The 10,387-nt window shown below is 44.9% G+C and overlaps 1 long non-coding RNA gene and 1 pseudogene across 1 annotated transcript; both read left to right on the top strand.

Moving 5' to 3' along the window:
* Positions 1 to 3,187: 3,187 nt before the first annotated feature.
* On the top strand, positions 3,188 to 6,628 carry LOC148002232 (uncharacterized). Its single transcript, XR_015634699.1, has 3 exons — positions 3,188 to 3,310; positions 5,933 to 6,050; positions 6,519 to 6,628. It is a non-coding gene; the product is annotated as an uncharacterized LOC148002232 (long non-coding RNA).
* Positions 6,629 to 8,443: 1,815 nt separating this feature from the next.
* Positions 8,444 to 8,812, top strand: Elocl1 (elongin C like 1; annotated as a pseudogene).
* The last annotated feature ends 1,575 nt before the right edge of the window (positions 8,813 to 10,387 follow it).

The following is a 10,387-nucleotide window of genomic DNA, read 5'->3' as shown; positions in this document are numbered from 1 at the left end:
AAGTGCGTCAGAGCCCCGCCCCGCAGGAGGGGGCGCAGCCGCCCCTCTAGGAATCCGAGAGTTCTCGGTATCCTGAGTCAACCGGTACTGGGACTTCTTAGTTGTGGTCTGTTCCCCCAGACTCCCATTCCTTTTTTATTCTCATTCTCTCACTCCCTTTCTCCCCCTCATCTCCCCTTTCTTTCTTTATTTTTTGGGGGAGGGGTGGTTATGTAGCCCTGCTGTTCTGAAAATTAATAGACCAGGCTGGCCTCGAATTCAGGGGTTCACCTGTCTCTGCCCCTCTAGTGCCGGGGTTAAAGGCATGAGCCACTGCCTGGCTCCCTTTTTGCTTTTGAGACAAACAAGTTATTGTATAGCCCTGGCTGGCTCGGAACTCTATGTATACCAGGCTGGTCTCGAACTCTGTAAACGACCCACTTGCCTCCGGATCAATGAGTAAAGAGCTTGCTATACAAACATGAGGACTTAAGTTTGGAGTTCCAGTACCCCCCCCCCCACACACACACAAACAAACAAACAAACAAACAAACAAACAAAAAACCACCACGGTATGTCACATGCTTGTAATCTGAGTGCTGGAAGGATCCCTGCAGCCTGTTGTCTGGGCAGCCTAGTTCCAGGTCCGTGACACCTTGTCTCAAAAACAAGGTAGAGAAGCAATTGAAGAAGACACCTTTTCCCTTCACATGTTTGCAAACACACTTGTGTACATGACCACAGTATTACTCAGGGTTCTCCAGAGTCACAGAACTTAGGGAATGTCTATACGGGGGGAATTTATTGGAATGGCTTACAGTCTGTAGTCCAACTACCCCAACAATGGTCAGCTGTGAATGGGAAGTCCAAGAATCTAGCAGTTGCTCAGTCCCACGAGGCTAGTCGTTTAAGCTGGTCTTCTGTAGACGTAGGTTCCAACAGTTGGGCTGACACGTAAGTGCAAGCAAGCGAAGAGAGAACCTTCCTTCTGATGTCCTTTTGCAGGTTTCCAGCAGAAGGTGTGGCCCAGATTAAAGGTGTGTGTCACCACGCCCGGATCTGGGACTGGTTTTCTCAGTCTGACCTCGAATTTAGAGATCTCCTTGCCTTAGTCTCCAGGGAATAAAGGCATGCACTACTTTACTTTGCCTTGGCAAGTTTTTCGTAGTCACTGTGCCTCAAGATCTCCATGCCAAGATCCAGGTCAGAAACTTGGGTCTTCCAGCCTCAAGATCTGGATCACAGGTGAGCCCTTCAATTCTGGATTGTAGTTCATTCCAGATATAGTCAAGTTGACAATCAGGAATACAATACAACATTAGGAGCACAACACAAAGAACAATCTGCCTGAGCTCTTATTTATGAAGAAACCAGTGTCTTGACAGGCCAGATCCGGTGCATGCTGGAGTGTTAATTGACAGCAAAGCTGAGTCTAGATTTTGATTCTCTATTTGTGTATATTTGTTTTATCACTATAACTTTTTTCAGTGCTGGGGTGGAACCCAATACCTTATGCAAGGTGGTACTCTGTCATCAAGTTATTTCCCCAGATCAGAATATTATATATATACATACATATATATTATCTGTATAATATATATGTATATATGTAATATATATATATATGTGTATATATATATTTATTTAGAGCTGGGTGTGGGGGTACACACTTGTAGCCCCAGCACTTGTGAGTTGGATGTTGGGTGATCAGGTGTGTAAAGTCATTCTCAATTACATAAATTCCAGGCCAGTTTGGCCTACATGAGATTCTGTTTAAAAAAAAAAAAACAAACTTAAAACCAGGACTGGAGTGATTGACTCAGTGGTTACCAGCACCGGCTGCTCTTCCAGAGGTCCTGAGTTCAATCCCCAGCAACCACATGGTGGCTCACAGCCATCTGTAATGGGATCTGATGCCCTCTTCTGGTGTGTCTAAAGACAGAACACTTACATATGTAAAATAAGAAAAACCTAAAAACTAAAGCAGAGGAAACAAAAATATGAGGTATGACAAGTTATTCATTCATATCATGTTAAATTAAGTAATTTTATGATGATCCATCTTTTCCCATTAGTATAACCATAACCGTATAACAAGAAAGGAAAACAAGGAAAATTAGTTACTGTGACGTAGGACTTGCTGTGGTTTAGCACATGCATTCCTTTATTTCCTTTTCAGAAATAGTCTGATTTCCTACGAGTCCACTGAACAAATACGTCTCAAGAATGTGTACTATAGGGTTGGGGATTTAGCTCAGTGGTAGAGCGCTTGCCTAGCAAGCGCAAGACCCTGGGTTCGGTCCCCAGCTCTGAAAGAAAAAAAAAAAAAAAGAATGTGTACTGTGTCAGGTATGTATTATGACACAAAAGTTGACAAGTGGCAAATACCCAAATTGGGGGCTGGGCAGATGGCTCAGTGGGCAAAGTGCTTGACAAATATATGTGACTTTTTCTCTTTTTTTTTTTTAAAGATTTACTTATTAATTATATATAAGTACACTGTAGCTGTCTTCAGATACACCTGAAGAGGGCATCAGATCTCATTACAGATGGCTGTGAGCCACCATGTGGTTGCTGGGATTTGAACTCAGGACCTCTGGAAGAGCAGCCAGTGCTCTTAACCACTGAGCCATCTCTCCAGCCCGACTTTTTCTTTTTCTTTTCTTTTCTTTTCTTTTTTTTTCTTCCTTTTTTTCGGAGCTGAGGACCGAACCCAGGGCCTTCGCACTTGCTAGGCAAGCGCTCTACCACTGAGCTAAATCCCCAACCCCCAGCCGGACTTTTTCTATTGATGTAATAAAACCCCACAACCAAGGTAACTTACAGAAGGAAAGGTTTATTTGGGTCTGGTTCCAGAAGGGTAAGGTTTCATTATTGTTGGCAGCCGGCCAGGCACATCAACTAGAGGTTACAAGCTCACATCTTGAACTTCCAAGTAGGAAGCAACATAGCACACTACAAATGGCAAATCTTTGGCCTCTCAAAATCCATCTCCTCCAGCAAGGCCACACTTCTTAAGCCTCCCTAAGCTTTACCACAAAACAAGGACCAAGTATTTAAATGCCCAAGATTATGGGAAGCACCTTGTGATGGTTTGCATATGATCAGCCCAGGGGTTGGCACTATTAGAAGGTGTGGCCTTGTTGGAGGAAGTGTGTCACTGTGGAGTGGGCTTGGAGGCCCTCCTCCTAGCTGCCTGAGCATGCCCAGTCTGTTCCTGGCTTCCTTCTGATGAAGATGTAGAACTCTCAGCTCCTCCTGCATGATGCCTGCCCAGATGCCGCCATGTTCCCCACCCTCCTTGATGATAATGGACTGAACCTCTGAACCCGTAAGTCAGCCCCAATTAAATGTTGTCCTTTGTAAAACTTGCATGGGTCATGGTGTCTGTTCACAGTAATAAAACCCTAACTAAGACACATCTCATCCAAACCACTACTAAGCAAGCCTGACCCTGAGTTCGTCTGTCTAGAACCCATGTGAGAACCAGATACAGTCACAAACAACTCTAATCGCAGCCTCCTGTACATACTAGAGGGTTGAGGCAGAGGCAGGAGGCTCTCAATATTTTCTTGTCAGGTAGCCTGATGCATGCAGTGGGAAATTTAAAAAGAGAGACTGTCTCTGTGGAAGGCGAGGACCAATATCTGTCCTTGAGCCTCCCCACTTGCAGTATGGCATGTGTCGGTATTTATATGCACACACACAAACCTACACAAACACAAGCATGCACACATGCACACATGAACGCAGGTTTGTAAACGAATCATTACAGACGCAGTCAGTGATGAGGAAGAAGAGTCAAATGTGGCTGACTGACCCTGTCGGCTTGGCTTGGGTATCCGCAGGCTAACCTCTGACACATGCCCTTATGCTAGCTCCAGTGACCTTTTACTTTTGTGTTCTTGGCCAAGGGCTTTCTGGTTGCATTAGCTGCTTGTCTTGTTTCTCTGTCAAAACACTTGACAAAAACAACTTCAAGAAGAAAGGAGGGTTTTTTTGTTTCTTTCTGATTTTGTTGTTTATGTTCAAGAGTTTCTCTCTGTTTTGTTTTTCTTTTTTTTTTTTTTTTTTTTTTCGGAGCTGGGGACCGAACCCAGGGCCTTGCGCTCGCTAGGCAAGCGCTCTACCACTGAGCTAAATCCCCAACCCTCTGTTTTGTTTTTCAAAACAGGGTTTCTCCAAGTAGCCAAGACTGTCCTGCAACTCACTAAACTGGCCTCGAACCCACAGAGATCTGTTTGCCTCCGCCTCCCCAGTACTGAGTACTGGGCTGAAAGGGTTCTAATGTCATAGTTTGAGGTTGCGGTCACACTAAAGTCACAGCTGAAAGACAGAGATGAATGCTGGTGTTCAGCTCCTTTTCTCCTTTTCCCGCCTGTGAACCCAGCCCACAGAAATGCCACATTTACAGTGGGTAGCCCCGTGTGATGAATCTAATCTAGATAATACCTCGAGGACAGGTTTGTTTCCATAGTAATTGAAAACCCCATGAAATCGACAGTCATTTTACCATCACACGAATCTAGAAGAGAGTTCCTTAGTTGTAAAAATGTTCTTCAAGTTAGGCAAAAAATATGCTTTCCTGTGTTTCATTAAACCACTCCTAGTGTGTTGATGTCATGAAAGGCATAGCTTTTATTGTTTTGAGATGGAGTTTTGACATGTAGTATGTGCTGTAGTCTTAAGCTTGTCAGCCTCTTGCCTTAGTTTTAGGAGCCCTGGGATTTCACCATCACTCCAAACTAGTCATTCTCCTTGGTAGATTTTATGCCTGAGAGGTTTTAAATGCTTTAAAATGCCCGAAGAAGGGGTTGGGGCTATGGCTTAGTGGGTACGAGCACTTGTTACAGGAGTGTGAGGACCACAGTGTGAATCCCCACCAGGCATATAAAAGGCCACCGTGGCCATACAGGAGCCTGCACCCAGGTTGAGTGAAAGACTATCTCAAGGGAATCAGGTGGGGGAGCCGCAGAGCAGGACACCTAATGTCCTTGTCTGGTCTCTGAGTGCAAACACTAACACAAACGTTTGCACACACCACACTCAGAATCATATTTGGAAAATTAGAATTGCCCTAAACATTCCATGGTCATGCCAGGAACTTGCTTCTCAACCTTGGAGTATAGAATGTAAACTGTGGACTGGAAAGATGTGTTTAGCAGGCAAAGACACAACCAAACCTGATGGCCTGAGTTCGATCCCTGTGACCTACTTCCTAGGAGAGAACCAATATTTGCAAATTGTCCTTTCCTCTGACCTACACACACACACACACACACACACACACACACACACACACACACACACACACACACTGGGGATTCAATTTGTGCTTACATGGGAATTTGCACATCCACTGCAGGTCCCTGCTAGCAGTTGGTTTTTTGACTGGTCAATAAAGAGCCAGTGGCCAATGGCTGAGCGCACCACAGCAGAGGGAAGGAATACAAACATGAGAACTGCGGAGGACCGAGGACTAACCATGGAAGAATCTTGGAAAATGGCCCCAGGGGCCACTTCTCATTGGGTTTGGGGTAGCAGGGACAAAGTATAGATTTTAGAAAGTAATAACTCAAGATACCGGAGAGGAGAGTGTGTTAACCATGTGGAGGTTCAAGAGTGGCCCAACCATTGAGCTAGCTTAGGGCATATTAAAAGTAACCTTAAGGGTTTGTGTTTTTCATTAGGGACTCCAGAGCACTGGGGCAGGTGGTATCGGGCCACCACAGCCAGAAAGCAAAGAGCAGATTAACAGTTACCGCTACACAGACAAGCACGAAATACAGTTTTTAAAATGTGGTAAGGGGCTGGAGAGATGGCTCAGCCATTAAAGGCTAGGCTCACAACCAAATATATAAAAATGTGGTAAGCCTGGGGGCTTGGACTCACTTCTATGACTTCTGGACTGTCCACTGTTCTCTATTATCACTCTGTTCTTTATTGTCTTCAGAGATGATTTGATTCAACAAAGAAGGTGGATTCCCTTCTCCATGTCACAGAAACCCAGACAGGGAAAGAAAACCCCGCAGTGTTTACTGCAATCCCTGACTCCCTTCTTTTCTACCGAGGTGAGTTCTCCCCGCTTTCTTTTCTTCTTCCCTGCCTCCAAAACTATTCTTCTCTTGCCCGCTCCTCTCCTGCTTTCCCTTCCAATCACCCACTCATTCCCACACCCTCTAGGCTCTCAGAATGCAGTCCAGACTGCCTTCAAACTCACAGTCCTGCTCAGCCTCCGAGTGCATGGATCGCGGGTGTGCTCCATCACACCCAATGTGTTTTCATGTTGATCCCCAAGATGGTTGTCTGTCTGTCTTGTTCCTTTCTTTTCTCCTTCCCACCCGAGACAGGGTTTCTCTGTGTAAACAGCCCTGGCTGTTCTGGAACTCATTTTGTGGACCAGGCTTGCCTTGAACTCAGAGACAGATCTGCCTGCCTCTGTTTTCCCAGTGCTGGGATTAAAGCATGTGCCACCATGCCCGGCATATGGTTGTGTGAGTTTTTTGTTTGTTTGTTTGTTTGTTTGTTTGTTTTTACAGCCATATGAATGTTTGTTCGGCCAGTAAGGGGTGATCAAGACTCAATTTCTCTTTGATAGCAGGCTTACCATTCATCACCACTCTGGTCATATCTGTCCTGGAGTTTCCAGGTGGGTGAACACAGGTGCTGGGAAGCTTGCTCAAAAAAGCATGACAGCCACCTCATGCCTCGCCCCATGCATGTCTTCACCTAGCTTGTTCATTTCTCTCCTATGCCGCTAGGTAGCTTTATATCAACTTGACACAGGCTAGAGTCAACCGAGAGCTGGAAAGCTCAATGAGAAAATGCCTCCATAAGACAAGCTTGTAGGGCAGTCACTTAATTCATGTGTGCTGGGTAGGGCCCACACCATTGTAGGTGAGTCCAGCCCTGGGCTGGTGGTCCTGGGTTCTGTAAGAAAGCAGCCTGAGCAAGCCAGTAAGCAGCACTCTGACATGGCCTCTGCACCAGCTCCTGCCTCCAGATCCCTGCCTTGGCTTCCCTCAAATGGACTGTGATTTAGGATATGTAAGCCAAATAAACCCTTTCCTTCCCAAGTTGCTTGTGGTCATTGTGTCTTATCACAGAAATAGAAAAGTAAGGGCTGGAGAGATGGCTCAGCGGTTAAGAGCACTGGCTGCTCTTCCAGAGGTCTTGAGTTCAATTCCCAGGAACCACATTGTGGCTCACAAGCATCTGTAATGGGATCTGATGCCCTCTTCTGGTGTGTCTGAAGACAGCGACAGTGTACTCATACACATAAAATAAATAAATCTTAAAAAAAAAAGAAATAGAAAAGATATTTATCCTTTTCACTTTGAAACGGTTTATTTTTGTGTGGGTGTTTTGTCTAACTGTATGTTTGTGTACCTCATGTGTGCCTGATACTTTGGAGGCCAGAAGAGAGTGTTGGAACCCTCCATATTGGAGTTATGGATAGTTGTGAGCTGCCATGCGGGTGCTGAGAGTTGGGCCTGTGTTGGTTTTGTTCACTTCTTAGCTATTTTATTGGATTTTTATCTCGACCTCCCTTCCAACCTTTATTCCACATTAATCCCTTCCAACCCCCCAACACTAGGTAGGAGAGAAACTAGGGGTTAGAGGGGAAAGGGGCATAGATCTTTCAGTCAATAAAACAACTACTTCCTGCTGATTAGGGATGTTGGGTTTCTTGGGGCAAGTCCATCCTTCATCAGAGTAGCTCCAACTTCCTTTTGCTTGGGAACACTTGACAAACCGCACTAACAGCAACTAGGATCAGCAGCCTCCACAGGCCTTCTCAGGGCTCTCCCATTTATACCTTTCTCCAGAGTTAAACTATCTGCAGCTGACAAATATCACGCCCCTGCTAGTGCACAAGGCAAATCATAAGCACCTGCTGTGAAGCACCCTCTTCTCCCACACCGGGGATTAAAACAAAAACATTCACTTAGCATAACTGGGTTTTTAAAGAAACCAAAATTCTCACTATAGACCTGTGTCCTCTGGAAGAACAGCCAATACCAGTTGAGCCATCTCTGACCATTGTCTTATTCTTTTAATAAGCCAGTAAGCAAAGCATTCTCTTGAGGGCTGTGAGCCATTCTAAGAAAGAGAAAAAGGTTATCGAAATCACTGATTAACAGCTAAACAGGGAGCCAAAAATGCAGGTGGAAACTGGAGACTCCTGCCTGGCATTTGGAGTGAGGACAGTTTTGTGAGACTGAGTCCCTTGCCTGTGGGGGTCTACGCTATATTCAAGCAGTGTCAGAATTGACGTGACTTGCAGGTTGTCATAGGTGTCCAGAGAACCATGAAACCACCAGTCAACCACCAAACTGACATCTGGCGTCAGAAGTGTCCTAAGTAGAAAGCCCCTCTTTGACTTCCTTCGGATGCAAGTTACTAGCAGACTACTTCTCGGCCTTGCCAGGAAACTAGTAAGTTCCTCTGGGATCAAATAGAATTTTATAAGAACATAATGGATGGAGAGGAGAAAACCTATGGTGGCTATGAAGGCCCTGATGCCATGTATGTGAAATTAATATCTTCTGATGGTCATGAATTTATTGTAAAAAGAGAACATGCATTAACATCAGGAACAATAAAGGCCATGTTGAGTGGTCCAGGTCAGTTTGCGGAGAATGAAACCAATGAGGTCAATTTTAGAGAGATCCCTTCACATGCGCTATCGAAAGTGTGCATGTATTTTACCTACAGGGTCCGCTATACTAACAGCTCCACTGAAATTCCTGAATTCCCAATTGCACCTGAAATTGCACTGGAACTGCTGATGGCCGAGAACTTCCTAGATTGTTAAATAAAATAAATTATAATAAACTGTTAAAAAAGAAAAAAGAAAAAGAAAGCCCCTCTTTTATGTGTGAGATAGTCTCAGTGTCTGGTCTAGAACCTGCTCTGTAGACCAGGCTGCTCTTGAACTTGCATTGAATCTTGGCCTCCTAAGTGCTGGGATTATGGGTTTAATGCTCAGCTTTTGTTGTTTTAAGATGTTATTTTTGTTTTGCCTACATGTGTGTGCACTGCATGTGTGCCTGGTGCTATTGGAGGCCAGAAAGGGCACTGGATGGATCCCTTGAGGCTGCCATTACAAGCGGTTGTGAACCTCTATGTTGGTGCTGGGAGCTGAAATCCAGTCCTCTCTAAAAGCAGCCAGTGCTCTTCACTTGTGAGCCACTCCTCCAATCCTTTAATATATGTGTGTCTGTCTGTCTGTCTCACCACAGTCCACAGCCCACAGCCCTGAAAAGAAAGCAAAGCAGGAGCAGGTATACTGACTCCGAAGCAAACTGGAGAAACTAAGATCGGAGCACTTTTGACCTCTTTCAGAGTTTCTAAATAGCATGAGCAAAACATTCAAATGAGACAAAGTAAAAAAATGTCGAATTTATGTAAGAGTTTACTAGAGTGTAGTTCTACTTTATTTTCACTTGTGTATTTGTGTGGGCATATCCTGAGAGCCAGAAGAGAGTGCAGGAACCCTCCAGAGCTGAAGTTATAGGCACTGTGAGTTGCCTACATTGGTCCTCTGAAAGGGCAAGCACTTTTAATCAATGAGCCACCTATCCAATTAAATGATAGTAAAAAAAAAAAATCAAGATTGAATTTTACCTAAGGTTAGAGAGTGGAAGTTCCACTCTTTAAACTTTGGGGATATGCGTTCATGTAATTTGTGCTTGCTGATGCCAGGGCATCATTCCTCAAAAGCTGTCCATGTTTTGTTTTGTTTTGTGTTTTAATTTCTGACACTGGGTCTCTATCTTGGCTGGAACTAATCAAGTAAGCCAGGCCAGCTAACCAATAAATCCTAGGAATCTCCCCGTGTCTACCTTCCCACCCCAATCTGTGAGAACTAGTATTTTTCCACCAGCCTCAGACAGCCCCTCCCATCCAGGAGGGAGTGCACCAGTCTCATCTGGGGCAGTTGCCTGAGGTCCCCAGGGAGCCCTCACAGCAGGACTATCTCAACCTTATCCACGGGAATGCATTTTAAGGATCCCAAAGCTGCCCTGCTTTGTAGCATCCTAAGGGTCCATTGAGCTCACCAATGCCTGGTGCCCAATCTCCATCGCTGTAACCCACCCTTTACGGAATGCATAAAACTGTACTAACAGATTGTTTGGGGTCACCTCTCCTCGAGAAGTAGGTGGACCCCAGCTTGCTGGAATAATAATAATCCTCATGCTATTTCCGGTCTCATTCACAGGAATCTCCGGGTAATTAAGACTCAGGTCTTGTCGTACTCATCTTTCTTTGCTTCAGTTCTGGTATTCTTATCAGGTCTTCATGAATGCATGGCTAGCACCTGAGTGGGCTATCTACCCAGCTCTGAAAACCTACCTGTAACATACAAAATCAGTATTGCCTGCTGGAAATGGCAATGTATTCT

The sequence above is a fragment of the Rattus norvegicus genome, chromosome 12 (genome assembly GCF_021556685.1).
Source record: "Rattus norvegicus strain SHRSP/BbbUtx chromosome 12, alternate assembly SHRSP_T2T, whole genome shotgun sequence".
Taxonomy (NCBI): domain Eukaryota; kingdom Metazoa; phylum Chordata; class Mammalia; order Rodentia; family Muridae; genus Rattus; species Rattus norvegicus.
Note: the sequence above shows the minus strand (reverse complement) of the source record. Positions and strands in the feature narration are given on the sequence as shown.